At 44.2% G+C, this 16,017-nt stretch overlaps 2 protein-coding genes across 8 annotated transcripts in view; one reads left to right on the top strand and one right to left on the bottom strand.

Annotated features, from left to right (window-relative positions):
* Positions 1-13,393, bottom strand: part of HMG20A (high mobility group 20A) — a 42,993-nt gene extending 29,600 nt beyond the window's left edge. The window contains exons 1-2 of one of the 5 annotated variants that reach the window (XM_065688466.1): positions 13,127-13,233; positions 10,789-10,887 (exon numbers count right to left, since the gene is read on the bottom strand). The gene's annotated coding sequence lies outside the window, so the exon portion shown is untranslated. The other 4 variants (XM_065688467.1, XM_065688470.1, XM_065688468.1 and 1 more) reach the window with 4 other exon arrangements.
* A 344-nt stretch (positions 13,394-13,737) lies between these two features.
* The window catches only part of PEAK1 (pseudopodium enriched atypical kinase 1), a 113,874-nt gene continuing 111,594 nt past the window's right edge, over positions 13,738-16,017 (top strand). For 2 of the 3 annotated variants that reach the window (XM_065688073.1, XM_065688071.1), the window contains exon 1: positions 13,738-13,855. The gene's annotated coding sequence lies outside the window, so the exon portion shown is untranslated. Of the gene's footprint in view, positions 13,856-14,227; positions 14,287-16,017 lie in introns of those variants that run through there. The other variant, XM_065688072.1, reaches the window with a different exon arrangement.

Here is a 16,017-nt window from a genome sequence, read left to right as displayed (position 1 = left end):
CCACAGTGTAGTAAGCCTAGGCCTTGGAGTTCAGCATGTGAAAGCCAAGTAAAAGGAGCAGCCTATTATTTGAAACTACACCAAGTCATTAAGCTGAGTAGGGAAGACTGTTCAAAATTTCAGCTTGTAAAAAAACTATATTCTTCTTGACCACTGAAGTATGTGTCATCTGCAGCAGAAACATTCATCCACTGCACACTGAAGCTTTCTTCTACTCAAGTATCCATGTCTTAGTTTCCATTAACTTGTTTGTATTTCTACTTAAAATGCCTTTCCCAGTAACATTGCCTAATATCACCTGATAATCACACATTTTATATGTAAGTATCTTCTAATCATATAAAAAAGCCTGCAGATTCTAATTAGCTTTGCTGACTGAGATCCACAGAAGCATTAAGTGCTTTGCTGGGTGGATCTCAGTCAGCAAAGCTAGTTAGATACAGGGAAGGCATATGTCTAGTCACCACATTTATTTTGTTGCTATTACTGCCCAGCTGAGAAGGAAGTGAAAGGAAACCATGTGAGAAAAGTCCATGGTTTCTGCTATACTGAATTAAATCCACTTCCATAAACCAAGAAATACATCTCTTGTATGATTCACTTGTAATGACTCAAACACTGCTTTAGACTAGAAGGGACTGCCGGAGATTATCAGGTCCCAACACCTACTCTCAAAACCAGAATGAAGGTCATCTTTATGGCAGACATTCTAGCACAGTATTCTAGCTAAAAAGCTTCTGGTCAACACAGAAGTAAACCAGCAAATGCCTTCACTGCTTTTTTTTTTTTTTTTTTTTGGCTAGGAAGGCTACCAACAGCTGAAGAAATAAGCATTGCTCATTCTCAGGACAGAGACAGCAATGAATAGAAGACAGAACATTAAAGCAATTGAAAAAATTCCTTACAAAGGCCACAGCAATAGAGGAGCATCAGACAACACCTCTCCCAGTCCTTGAAGCTGGAAGGGCACCCCCAGAACAGAGATGGGAAGTTTTCATTTCATTCAGCTATTAACAAGGAGTGGGGAGGGAAAACAGTAATTAAAAAAAATTGAGAGCAACCTTAGCAAGAAATCCATGATCTTCTCTCCAACTTTTGAAGCTAGAGCTAGACTTTCAATATTATACTGCCCATACACAAGGATTCCCTAACCCTTTGTGTAAAGCTCAGATTTACTCTCAACTCTAAGCACAACAAGCAGTATTTACTCCATTCAAAACATTTAAACAAATTGTAAAAAACAATGGCAAGTTGTCATTTCAGAGGTGCACACTACACAGAACCCAACTTTCAGTGATTTTAAAGTAGGTTTAATTCAGTAGCAGCTTCAAGTAGGTTTTCTTCTTTTCTTCAAATGGAAAGCTTAGCTCTGGGCTCCTGCATCTGCCACTCCACTACGTTCAGTCTATTCTGTCCTTTGAGTGAAGGACACAACAAACCGCATACCTTTCACAAGACTATAGGGGCAGGCAACTAAGAGACCAAGAATATACCGTAACACCAAGCCCTTCATTGTGCACAAGCAAAAGGCAAGTTCTCATTTCTAGCCTCACAGAGGATATGCTTGCTACCTGCATGACGACAGGGAGTTAAAACTTGAAAGAGTGAGCCTCCACTTTACCAAAAATGGAAGAGACCGTCTGTGCCAATCCCAGATGGTCCCTCAGGGATCGGTGTTGGGACCGGTCTTGTTTAATGTCTTCGTCGCTGACATGGACAGTGGGATTGAGTGCACCCTCAGCAAGTTTGCCGATGACACCAAGCTGTGTGGTTCGGTTGATACGCTGCAGGGAAGGAATGCCATCCAGAGAGACACGCTTGTGAGGTGGGCTGATGCCAACCTTATGAAGTTCAACCATGACAAGTGCAAGGTCCTACACCTGGGTCAGAGCAATCCCAGGCACAGCTACAGGTTGGGCAGAGAAGAGATTCAGAGCAGCCCTGCAGAGAAGGACTTGGGGGTGCTGGTCGATGAGAAAATGAACATGGGCCGGCTGCAGCGTGCACTTGCAGCCCAGAAAGCCAACCGTATCCTGGGCTGCATCAAAAGGAGCATGACCAGCAGGTCAAAGGAGATGATTCTGCCCCTCTACTCTGCTCTTGTGAGACCTCACCTGGAGTATTGTGTGCAGTTCTGGTGTCCTCAACATAAAACGGACATGGAACTGTTGGAACAAGTCCAGAGGAGGGCCACGAGGATGATCAGGGGACTGGAGCACCTCCCGTATGAAGACAGGCTGAGGAAGTTGGGGCTGTTCAGCCTGGAGAAAAGAAGGCTGCGTGGAGACCTCAGAGCAGCCTTCCAGTACCTGAAGGGGGCCTATAGGGACGCTGGGGAGGGACTCTTCATCAGGGACTGTGGTGACAGGACAAGGGGTAACGGGTTAAAACATAAACAGAGGAAGTTTAGATTGGATATAAGGAGGAAATTCTTTCCTGTTAGGGTGGTGAGGCACTGGAATCGGTTGCCCAGGGAGGTTGTGAATGCTCCATCCCTGGAAGTGTTCAAGGCCAGGCTGGACAAAGACTTGGGTGAGATGGTTTAGTGTGAGGTGTCCCTGCCCATGGCAGGGGGGTTGGAACTAGATGATCTTAAGGTACTTTCCAACCCAAACCATTCTATGATTTTATGAGATGAAGGCTCCCAAGCACACATGCCACTAGAAGCATGCAACAACCTCCACAAGCCCTACACAAATAACCACATATTTCTTCCTTAACACAACTAAAACAGATGAGACTTGACTGCTGCCGCAAACGAGGCTGGGAGCTACCATATTTGAAGGCAGGTCTTTGAGCTTCTCCAAGGCAGTCACAACTCATGGTTTGTTACTGCAGTATTTAACACAACACACTTGCAACCCCTCCTTTATGTTCAACATCCCAAAGCAATTGATTTGTAAACTGTTTCACTGATTTGTCATTCCTTATCTCTTCCTTTGAATAAACAGCCATTCTAATTCCTTGTCTACTTCTGCTGATGTACTGTCTAGCTTCTTTGGGGCACGCACTTTCTATTTCATTCACCTTTCAAGCACTAAGTTATTTAGCAGTAGAAAGTCACAGCAAATGCCAGGGAACTTGTTTCTCTGATCTGCACAAACTGCCAACTGCTCAAATCTCTGTATTTTTAATTACAATGAGATACATATACATCTGCAGTAGTAAGATTTTACCGAGTTCAGAACAAGAAACACTTATAAGGCTCAAAAGTGAAGGTATTGTAAACTGACAATTCATTTGAGTATAATTCACCTGCACATGACAGGCTAGTGTACCTTCTTCATGATAAATTTGAGTTAATATACTACTGCAAGGTTGCATTATCACAGTCCTGCCATATCACTTGCCTGGAGTCTTCTATTTGTCAGTCACTGGTCCACTGGAAGGGAAAAAAAGCCCAACCATGCAACAGAGCTATAGACCAATGAGTTCCTACATTTATATACCATTATGTAAATGTCTCTGTAAAAAGGCAATTATAGACACTTATCAGAGAAGCCTTACTGATCTCAGAGCTGAGAATAAAGAACCAAGCACAAGTAAAAACATTTTCTAAACATAATTCCCAGAAGCCTATGCTATAAAGACACAGATAATAGCTGAAGTTTTGTTTTTTTCCAGCACCTTTCCTATGCATTGGAAATCTCCTGTCTTCCCACTCTTCCTCACTATAAATATTTAAACCCTTTGTGCATGCTTACTTGCATATCAATACTTACAATACTTTTATTTTCCACACAACAGCAATGCAAGAACATAATCTTTAGGAACGTGATGGAAAGTTTCTTGTAATCCGTTATTTTCTGCCTGCTTTGCAAACCCTTCTGATAAGTGTCTTCTCTGCAATTCCCTTGAGAAATACTTTGTTGAAATGGCACTGGAACAGAATGTATGTTTTTACAATTGGCAATAAAATTACGCAAGTAATGTACCTAAAAAACCTCCAAACATTTAAAGCATTTTCCTATGCAGAAAACACAAGGAAGCCATCTATAACAGAGTTCACATTTTTTCATGCTTGTAATGATTTTTAAGCCTAAGACAATATTAACAGAAAAGGTTTCTCAAGTAAGGAAAATACCTTTGATATTAGGATGATGTTCAGAACACCATTCAGAACAGTTCACGTGAAGTCTCACAGTCTAAATTTAACATGCAGTTATTAATTCTATAGCTTTTTATACCCACATGGAAATAGATGGCCAGTCAAAACAAATCTTATGGCAAGACAAAGACTGTTTTCATTAGCCTAGTATGAAAACATGCAAGGAGTTTTGCACTTTCAAGGAAGTTTTCTAGGCTAGAACTAAAAAAAGCTTATTTCCTGTCTGTAAAGCTGCAGCATACCCGCATGCATATGCTAGAGGGGATGACTGTGATCACCCAGACTGACCCACTTGCATTGGCACCTACCCTCTAGTAAAAAAAGAAACCCATGGAAGAATTCATATCTACAGAACGGTTACCCAGTCTTGTTTTAAAGACTAACAATAAAAGAAGCATCACTGCATCAGCTGTCCCACATGGCAGTTATACAGTAAATCTGTACAACTTTCTACTCTAGCAGTCACTTAGATCCTACCATGCTTTTGCAAGCTAGGTCTATAAGCTAAGAACTTACATCAATAAATTCTGATTAAGTTATTTGACAAATGTATCCTTTCAAGAAGTTAAACAAATGCAGCACCTGCATTCATTTTCAGGACTAAAAATATACTAGCTTAAACGTGAACAAATCTGAAGCCTGGTTTGCTTGAGTCTTTAAAAACAAGACGCTAAACCAGGTTAGTAAACCACAACTACTGAAAAAGTAGCTGTCACATTACCTCTCCCTAAGTAACGGAGAAGCCTTAACTTCATGCCATTTTGTTCAAGGACATCGAGAGCAGTCACTAGTTGTGACTTTAACATTTAAGAACCCAAGGATCAAACTAACATGTTTCAGATGCTTTTTTCTGTCTTTTTCCCTATACTCAGAGTTTTAGAACTAAATCATTTGTGCATCCATTTTGATTAAGTGTTTGCTGTTACTAAACAGTCTACGGAATGCTGATAACGTCACAAAATGATTTATACGCTACTGTCAACTGATGGAGAAGAATGGGAAACTGGCAAAATACCCATGGCACGAGTTAACCATTAGATTAATACAATGTTCAGACCTCTTTCTCAAGCCCTGCATATTCTGCTATAACCTAGATGTAAGGACAGGTTATAGAGTAGTAGCTTGCTGCCAAAGAGAGGGGAAGGTCTTCCTTCTACTTTCTCGCTTGGTTATGGCAATCTCCACATCTTGCTGGACTTTTCACAAAGCTGCTCTAACTCCCTACATTCCCTTTGGGGAATGGCAGGCAAGAGGGGCAGCTGGGTATCTTCCACCAGCTCAGATATAGTTGAAAAGACTCTGCGGGCTCAAATAAATACCAGGGCTTATTAAAGAAAGTGTGTGGAAACTCCCACTCCCATGAGTGGTAAAGGGTCATATTAAGCTATGAGCCACCCACAATCACCAAAGATAACTTTCTGGACTCAGTTCTGCTAGTAGTCAGTTTTAATGTTCACATGACATCAGGGAAGCATTCAGAAAGGTCATCTGCCTACATGAAGATAAGCCAAGTACTAGAAGGTGCAGACAATAGCTCTCCACTGTCTAAAGCTACAGTTTTATGGCATCCTATGCCTATTTAACTACTAGCTAGTCATATAGCATCATCTTCAGCCTTGCACTTCTTTTTGCTGGACAACTCATGCTTATTAGCATGCTAAAGAAAAAGAAGAGCTTTTCCTTCAATTATCAAACTAGTTTATGCCAGATTAAAAAGTAGAATGGCTCAGTAGAAGGATCCAATGACATTACAGCTGGCAGAAGAAAAAGGGATGCAAGAAGCACGGAGTTAGTGACTTATGTTTCTATAACCCTATAACCAGAGATTCGGCTCTCACTCAAATTCTAGTGGTGCCAGAAATGAAGAATATGTGAAGCTATTCCAGTAACTGAGGGCCCCAAAATATCCATAAGTAGGAGGAAATGCAACTACCAGATAAAATTAGGATTATCTCATAAAATGACTTGACATTTTAAGGGTTTTTTTCTTTCCAATCTAAAGCTAAACATCCAGTCTCTGGATGAAAGCTGAGATTCTTTCCTGTAAGTCTGGAAACAGAACTTGAATTCCACAAATTCTGATTCATTTCTTCTAACAAGGGATACTTATCACACATGTGTCTTTGATGAATTGCAGCTAATATACACTGAACTCAGCAGAAGAGCAGTCTATTGTGTCGTGTTTTCCACATATTGAAACAGCAAGGATTTAGTCAAATATTGGTTATCTCGATTTCATTTCATCAGTAACATGCGTCATGTGCAATACCAGCTAAAATATACAGCAGTAAATCTGCTCCAAAGGACTTTAGTATGGTTACCTATGATAGGAACTGCCTCAAGTTTTTCCAGACTGAAAAAAACCCTGCTCTGCCATGTTTTTTACAGAACTACACTGCTAACCAGGCACACAAGAACACTATCATCTTCCTGTAGTTGTTATTCAATTTAGCACTGGCAAACTTTAAATTCCAAAGAACCAATGAATCTTCTAATGCTATACTGCCTCCACTGAGTGTTCAAAATTTCTCCCAGTTTATGACTGCTTTAGTACTCTGGTTTGCATCACAATCATCCACCTCCTGTTTTAAAGCTCTCCTTCCTTGAGACAATCACAGACATTCAGATGTAAGTAGCAAGAACTAAGGTTAAACCTGCTCATTGAAAAATACAGCCTGGAGGAGAAAGAAGAGCATTCCAATATACCTATTGTAGTCCAGGACTTTAAGAAATTCAGTAGATTTGCTCATTTGATCTAAAAAACCTACAGAATTTGTGATGACTGAGGCATCCCAAAAAGGTGCTTGTGTATGTGAAGATACGTTAGCTTTAAATGGAATATCTTTCTTCAATATGTCTTATTTTTTTTTATCCTTTATGGATCAGAAAATGTCTTTGTCAACATGCTGGATAAGTGAAAATGTGAACAAGGAAGATTATGCTTATTCTCAAATTAAACTGTGGAGAACTGGAACACAAGAGGAACACTGCACCAAAGAAAAAGGCTTGGAATGCCAGTAAAAGAACCTCTGTGTGCCATTTATCCTGTATTGGGAACACTCCCAACCAACCCCCAGCCTTCTTCGCAGAAATGTGATGCTAGCAAGCTCCAGATTTAACTGTGAAAGCAGATCTACAGTTTACCGTTTTCAGTACTCTGCTTGGTGTTGGTCTGTTTTCTCTGTTGTATAGTCTCATACTGTTATAAGAACTTGTTTGCCACAGCTCTCCACTGCTTTTCCAACTGTGGAGACTCACACTTTCCATATACTGTCAAACATAGCATATTTTGAACACTAGCATAGGAGACTAACTCCATTATGTCAGAAATTCAACCTCTGGTCAACATATACTTATGTTCCTAGAGTTATAAGCCTAAGAATATTATTCAGCTATTCTTACACAAATGACAGTCACCTCTCCCCAAAAAAGTTCATTTGTATTACTGATGTTTTGTCCATTACTAGTTTAAAGCAAACAGAACTCCAGAGTTTGGTAAGAACACATCATCTTATGTCCAAGACTTCGAAACAGCAGCCAAGGGAATTCCAAGAGAAACTAATTGTTTCTTGCTTGAGTAACAAATACAGAAAAATCACACACCCCATTAATTCCTGTCATACCACTTACCTGAATTACAAGGAAGTACAGAACAGACATAGCTAAGTCAGACCTATTTAACCACTATTTAGTTCAGACAGTCCAAGAACCCATCCAACCACAGTGAAGGCTTATGTACTTCTTTAGGTCTCACCGTAAGTATTTCTTAGTCCTCCATTATTTTCTAAGAAAATGCCCAAATCGCCCTCATTCCCCGCACTTGCTGGGGCATCTAAGCATCAGGATAAAGAAAAGGAACAGAACTGGCCTTTCAGCAACTGTTTCTTGTACCAGTATGGATCCAGAGCAGCAACTAAGGTTAAGTACCCCCTTGATTTCGTACATAATTTTTATGGTTTATGCACATCAGTTTTATGTTACAGTTAAACCATGGGCCTTACCACTTCCCCATCTTATTATTCCCAGCAGCCACACTTGCCTCTCTCATGCACACACTCATGTTCATGCCAACTGCTCTGTTTCCAACTTCTCAAAGCCCTTAATTTACCAGCAAAGGTTTCATTTCATCAGCTCTTTGAAACACTTTGCCAACAACATGCATGAGTGTTAGCATCAGAAGGCAACAACAGTGAAGACTCACTAGCCCACACTCCTTGAGATTACACCCTCAAGTAGAAAGAACAAGCCATATATATGACTACTTAAAGTCGTGGCAAGTTCTATAGATGACAGGTTATTTTGAAGGACGATTAAGAGCTTTGAGAGCTTTCTGGCTGCAAACAATCCCTCAAATACCACTGCATAATTAAAGTTATGAATTTTTCTTTTCATATGTGAACACAACAATAAAACAAAAGTCAACTTTCACCCGGTAATTCACTAAATTGCCAAAAACCCCTCTGTGCTCTGCACTAGTTAGTGGAAGGAAATAAAATGGAAAAAGCATTAAGAATAAATTCTATCGGTCCAAAGTCTCCTGAATTCAATTAATAAATGACACTTCCTCTCTCTTCATTCTTGCATGGACTTCACACATTTTTATTATCAGTAACACAACTTCATGCCACTCAGTCTTTGGACTAAACCAACTCTTCACATTTTCAGGCTACTGCAGTTTTCTGACCTACAAGCAAGGGTGTCAGTTGGTCATCACTTTACTTATCCCAGCCATAATGCCCAAAAGACACACCCCAAAGTCTCAGACTCCCTTTTACCTGAAGAAATGGTACAAACAATCCAACCCATAAGAATTTGAGAGGTGTAAGATTTATTATTCACTGTGTGTCATGTAAGATGTATGGTCCAAAAGACTGAAATCAGACAGCCAAAGTCAGCTACTGTCCTAGTCTCCTGCAAAAGAAAGCAGGATCATTCGTTCCTAGGATCAAAATCGCTAATGAGGCTCTTTGAAGACAGCTTCACACAGCTTCCATCTAACATTAAAAAGATCTAGTCAGTCATGTTCTTAATGTCATTTCTGAAAGACAAGTTTTCTTCAAAGTACATCAGCATTTGTGAGAGTAGGGTCAAGGAACAAGGAAGATTTCCTAATAAATTTAGAACGTAGAGGCATTCAGTTATTCCACCATTACTGGTTTTGTTCCCCTGTAACACAGAATAAAGATTCCTCGCAGATAAAGTCATTAAAAACTAACTCCAGCTGCAATTCACCTAAAGCTGTCCTTATCAAACTGTTTAGTCCTTCAAGAACAGAATGCGAGTCTTATGTTTGTCCCTAATAAGAGAGGTAGGAACAATGTAAGTTATTCCTTTAATGACAATTAACCCTCTTTGGGATTAACTTGCATATAAAAAGCTTTAACGGATACATCCCAGCAATCCCATTATGGAAGAGATTATTGCAAGGCTATAGTCTGTTTTCAATTGCTTACTAGCTGATGTATCCCACTCAGACTAACAGTGGCAGTGCATGTATGAACTCAGATATAGTTGTTTTGCCCTCAAAAATCAAAGACCGGCATTAAACTACACACAGTAAAAACTAATGGCTGCCATTTGAGCAAACAGCCCTGCAACTGATGCCACTAGAGCAGGAACAAGCCAGTTCTGTAGTCAGACAGCAACACAACATTGCAGATCTTGCCAATGGAGGCTGACCTACATTACTAACCAAAGTTTAAGTTACCAGTTGTACTGCATATTTCAAACAGACATCAACTGGCCTCACCCGCTTCTCATGAACAAATCCACTGGGGAAGTAATAGTGGTTTCTGAGAACAAACTATTCTTAGTAAATTCATACCTAGTGAACACTTTGAAATGTTTTTATTCATCACTCTTCATGTCTTAAAAAGAACTGAAGTTTAACAGTTCCCATGAATGCAAGAAATATCCCCCTTTTCTTTCCAAGGGGGATCATGGAAGTAAAAAATAAAAGCTTAAAGGAATGCAGAAAACAACCCAGTTTTGGGAGCTCTCCAAAACTAATCAAATTATAGACAGAAAGGGCACATGAACAACTAGCAAAAAAAGACCACCTTTCTTCATTCACTTTACTGTCCTCATGATAGTTCCCTCGAGTTGCCCTTCTCTCTCACAGATCATTATCAGAAGAGCATTCCCACTGTTATAGGTGCAGCCTCTTCACCTGTGCTCTAATATCGAACAGGTTCTCACAATGCATGCCACAATACTGAAAGAAATCAGCACAGCTCTGTGCACACTTCAGTACCAGTGAGTGGGAGTAAAGTTTTTCAATCACAGCCTGGAGAGGGCAGGAGGTACAACAAGAGTTCAGAAACCTGTATCAGCTTGTTGTAGTGAAACATGTTCAATTGGCCTGCAACCTTTGTCCCAGTCAGTGGTAAGCTTGAGAAAAAACTCATCCAAGAACTGGCCCTAAAATAAATCCTATTTAATCAAAGAGAAGCACCTAGTATGGAAGGCTGACCTTCCTTTGGCAGGTCAAAAGTATCCTTTGCTAACTGGGCACACCTTCATACTAAGTGACCTTGTATTTAAACGCACTGTGAATAGATGCACTAACAAAGAAAACTTACAAAGTTAACGTGAATGCAGTAGTTTACAATTTTCTCAGCTCCTGTGCTCTGACAACTAAGAACTATGTGATGCAGGTACAAAGCAAAAACACAGCTCACAGGCACTTTGATTCAGAGGCAGCATGAGGGAAATCAGCACATCTCTGCGCAGCCGCTGGTCATCAGGAACAGAAAGCCTGGACTTCTCTAGGAAATGTCCTGCAAGACCACAAGATGGAAAACAGTAAGAATCTCTCTCCTCCTTGGTTGCTTTACTGCAAAGTATTACAGTTTATTATAGTCATTTCCTGAGTCAGGTACACATGGAAGAGCTGAACCCTATTCTCAGGTGCTAAAGAAACATCAGTGTAAGAAACAAGACTTCCTCCTCCCTTTTCTGAGCCTTAAAAAGGTGCACTACCTTCTACGTGCCACACCATGAACAAAACCTAACCTTTACAATCAAAACACACAATCTTCAGATGTTCTATTCTGAAAGCTGCTAGTACCCTCTACAGAAGAGCAGAATTTTAAGACTAGTCTCAACGCTCTTCTTTAGCCACCATTTGTAAGCCTAGACCTCCTTAGAACTGGTCATCTCAACCTCTATTCTGAGACATGTGAGATTGCTAAGGACAGAAAAAAAAGAATCAGCTTCCCTCAGTTTCCTGGACTCTAAAGTTACAGGATTTGCCAGTGATTGGTATAGTTTCAGAAATGCTGAGTTCCTCATCCCTTCTAACAAGCATATAACAGAGCTGTGCAAGGCGAAGATAGATAAACCAGCATTTCACTAATATCTGCAAACACCAGATAGTTTGTGCCCCTCCACATATGGCCTGGATTTAAAAAAACACCAACGAAACCCAAACCACAAACTAAAACAAAAAACCCCAGCACACAGATGATGAAAATAAACTCTCTTTTCAATAGTTAGTTGTTTATATTTTTCTGAAATCAAGAGCTACCGCTTTATAATAACATACATGAACTTGCTAGAGCATGGTTCCCCCATATTATTGAGGCCAGTTCTCTCACTAGTGGCTTTAGCCAAGCTCAGTCCACCTACACAGTTTACTTTCCACAGCAAAGAATGATGTTTCCAAAGATCAAACAAGACTTAACCTGCTGACAAAGGCAATAACTGTAAAGTTTCCCCTGCAGGGCTACTAACACAAAGATGATACCCAGCTTCTTTGCTTAGAAGAGAGCAGTCGTAACCAAACTGTGAAAGGTAAGTGCTCCAGAGCCATGGCCTCAGGTTGGTCACACATGCAAGACAAACCACTGAGATACAAGAAGAAAACTTTAATAAGTATTTTAAACTAGTGTTTATTTCATCTTTATCCTTCCTTAATTTATATATTTCAGTATGTTTTATGAAATATACAACAGTACAGTAGTACCCACATTGATAAACCAGTACCTGTAGTACCTGTATTGATAATAAATCAATGAATATATATATATTGGGGGCGCATGCTAACAAGTGGGTATTTATTGATAAGCATGTACAGCCCCACAAAAAATGGAGGCTGCACCTCTAGAAACCAGAAGCTCCCTTTCCCTGTGAACAGGATTTTCCTTTTTTGACTAAAAAGGAGGTTTTATACTTGTCCTGCCTTCCCTCTTTATCCTAGATGCCACTAAGTTAACACCAAATTACACCTTCCCTCCTCACTCACAAGATGATTTGAGGGTTGCTACCTTAGAACACCTCCCAGCAGCCAGCTGCACAGCTGCTCCTGTCTCCCTCCAAAGGCCCAACACCAGGACAGCACTCAGCCGTTTGCTCCAGGGAGGGCCAGGCCTGGTACTGCAGATTTGAATGAATGGCGCCTCACACGGCACGTGGCTCCAGGGTTTGCACTTCCAGGCTAGGGGCTTTCTCTGCCACCTTCACAGTAAGAAACTTTAAGGTCCTCGGACACAGGCAGCTGAATGTGAACACCTATTACTGGAAAGAAGTACTAGAACACCGTACTACCACAAATGATCTGTTTGAGATGGAAACAGTGAATGGACATAATGAAACGAAAACCAAATACAATTAAGGAGCCATCAAATATTAACACCTCTTATCACTTCGTGGGAACCGAGAGACGAGGTAAGGGTTATAAGGAAGCACAGAGGAAGCCAAGTGCCCCGACCCTCGCCCAGCTCTTCCCCCTCACCCAACGCGAGCTCCGGCGGACACCCCAGCCCTCCTCACCGGCGGGCCACAGCAAACGGGCCTCGGCCGGCAAGCTTGGGGCGCGGGAGCCCGGCGGGGAAGCCGCCAGGCCTGGCCGCTGGGGAAGGCCGACCCCGGGCCGCCGGCAGCGCCGCGAGGGGGGGGCCGCTCCTCGCCTCCCTGCTCCACCGCGGCAGGAGCGGTGCCCGGCGGCCCCCGCCCGGGGCGGGGACGGGAGAGGAGCGGAGCAGAGAAGGGCCCGCGGGCGCGGCGCTCCCGACTGACCTGCGGGCGGCGGCTACCCAGGGCCAAGGGGCCGCCCGCCGGACCTCGCTCCCCTCAGCCCGCGCAGCCGCTGCCACCACCCTCTCGCGACCGGCCGCGTTACGGCTCCCCCAATCCCTCTCGGATCCCTCCGCTACCGCCTCAACGGGGCCCTCCCGTCTTCCCAGAGAAACCCTGCAGGAGCACGGCCCAGCCTGGCCGATGGCACCGGCCGCTGCCCGCCCGCCCTCTCGCTCCACCACCCTTACTCAGGAGCGAGGCGTGCGGCAGGAGCTCAAACAACGCGCCGGGACTACTTTTTAGCCGTAAAGTGGAAGCACACCACATATACACCATGCGCGCGCAGTCGGCGCGAGCCGATTTTAAAGGGGCCGGGCGCCGCGCGAGGCACGCCGGGAGGTGTAGTCTTCGCGCGGCGGCCCCGTCCACCGCGCTCCACCCGCGGCGGCGCCACGCCCCCTTGCTGCTCCCCAGCCAATGGGCGTGAGAGAGAGCGCGGGAGAGCGGCGCAGAGGAGGGGGTGCTCCCCCCCCCGCGGTGCGCGGGGGGCGGGGCCGGGCCGGGCCGCGGCCGGCGGCGCCCGGAGTTGGTTGTTGCGCGCGGCCGCAGCCCCCGTCCCGGCGGTCGGTGCCTGCCTGAGGGAGCCGGCCCCGCGGAGCCGCCGCCGCCGCCGCCTCCCCTCGCCGCCTGCCCGCGGGAGGCGCCGCGGGGCCGCGGAGCCCCTGCCAGGTGAGCGGCCGCTCCGAGCGCGGAGCGGGGCCACGGCCCCTTGCGCTGTGAGGGGAGGCCGGCGGCGGCTCGGGTTTCCTCCGGGGGGCCCCGGCCGGGGGTAGCGGGAAAGGGGCCGGGAGGCGGGGGGGGTCCTGCCCGCCGCTCCTGACGGGGTCCCGGCGGCGCCTTCCCCCGCAACGGGAGGCGCTGGTCGCTGGCTGCGCCCGGAGCGTCCGGCTGGCGCCGGCAGCCGCCCCGCGGCCCCCCGCGGGGCCGTGCGACGCCTTCGCCCCCTCAGCGGCGGAGCGCCCGCGGGTCTGCGCCGACAGCCCCCGGGCTCGGGTGGAAGTTGTGCGCCGGGCCCCCGCGCCCCGCTGCTGGGGAGCGCCGCGCCGCTCCCGGGCGGACGCCTTCTAGGAACTGCCCGGTAAAGGCGCTGTCGGTGCCAGGTGGGTGCTGTCCCTGTCGGGGCTCTCTCCTTACCCTGTTATTACTGCGAATTCCTGACATGAAAGCCTTTGCGCCTTAGTCTGTACGTGTGTAGCTGCATTCCATCCTCTCCAGGCTCTCGGTGCTTCCTTTTCTCTTGAAGGTTATTTTGGAGTTGTAGGTGGGTCGGTCTGTGTGCTTGTTTTTCTTGCGGGGGAAGTTGAGATTAAATTGGAAGTGCTGGGATTTGGATTGGGACAGCAAGTGAAACGGTGTAAATACATTGCAGTGCTTCAGTTACTGGGCGGCTGATACCTAACACAGACTGGCCAGGCTGCTCTTAGGTGAGCACAGGGAGGAGCGTTGCCTGGTGGATCTCTGACCTCGAATTTAATAGAGTTCCCTTCTTGGAGACCGCGATTTCTGGTTACTTTAGGTCTTTGATGTTTCATTTCGTAGAGCTTGGCTTTCGTTCTTCTTTAAGCGCTTCATAACGGGCTCCAAAGTTTTTCGCCTTACTCGGTGTGGCTGAAAGGTGGTCCGGTGTCTGTTAAAGCACTTTATTCTCAGCTGTTTGGGGGAAAAATAATACACGTGTTGTATGGGTAGGAAGAAAAGTACGCTCAGTTGTTTCAGGAGCCAAGGCTTTATGGAATTCCAGTAATTAGGTTCTATAGTTACAAGGTTTACTTCGACTCGTATAAAATTGCCAGCTGAACCTTTGTTATAAATTAGATGTATTTAATTCTGTATGACTTTTGTTGGACTCGCAACCTCACCCAGACAGTTTGATACCGGTGGTGTAGCAGAGCAGGAAATACTTGGGGGTGTTTTATTTGGTCGTTTTGACTAGTTAGAGCTCTTAATCTAGTTTCACAGTGGCTTAAAAGGTTTTGTCTGTAAAGTGGCTAAGATGACTTATCCAGATGAAGCATCTCCCTGGCAGAGCTGCTGCTCCAGTGTGTTTTCAGGAAAACCTCATTTTGTCCTCTAAAATGTAGAACTATGCAAGAAGCAAATTACCAATTTTCCATGAGTAACTTTCCATGATTAATCTTACATATTCATTTCATGATGGTTTTACCTTATTGTTGGGATATCTCAAACTTAATTCACAGACTTCCTAAATTACTTTGTTGGAATGTTCTGTTTGGCTTGAATGGATCTTCCTCACCTGAACAGCAGTGGAAGGAGGTGCAGAGTGTGATTCCCGAGCCTGGGCTGCAGAGCGAGGAGCCAGCAGCCTTTCCTGCCTGGCCTTCCTGCAGGCAGGCACTTCCCCCAGCTGCATGCGTGTGGAAATGAGCAAGTGATAAGTGAGCTTCATTACCGATGCAACATTTGCATCTCCTGTTTCAGAACGTTCATTAACGATGTAAATAAATACACAGTTATTTCAAACCAGCAGTATTCCCTGTGTATTGGGAAGTCTTGTAGTTGCTTCAGTGACAGAGAAAGCAAAGAAGCAAAATACCATTTCAACTTCCTAGGTAATTTGTGCTTCTGACTTTTCAGCTCTTTAGGAAATCTGCTTGCAAACACATTTACCAAACCATGCACACTTTCGTCTTTAGTTTCCACAGAGCAGAAGTGGTTGGAATCATTCATTAAAAAAAATAATTGGGGGGGGTGAATGCTGTTTGACTAAATGGCTCCTAACTGTTTTCTTGCCTAAACAGGATAGTAAAATATTAAGATAACTATTGTAAGTTATTGATTAGGGTCACAGACATTGGTAATCACTGTTACCC

The sequence above is a fragment of the Lathamus discolor genome, chromosome 8, assembly GCF_037157495.1.
Source record: "Lathamus discolor isolate bLatDis1 chromosome 8, bLatDis1.hap1, whole genome shotgun sequence".
Taxonomy (NCBI): Eukaryota; Metazoa; Chordata; class Aves; order Psittaciformes; family Psittacidae; genus Lathamus; species Lathamus discolor.
The sequence above is the reverse complement of the archived record's forward strand: the minus strand, read 5'-3'. Positions and strand labels throughout refer to the sequence as shown.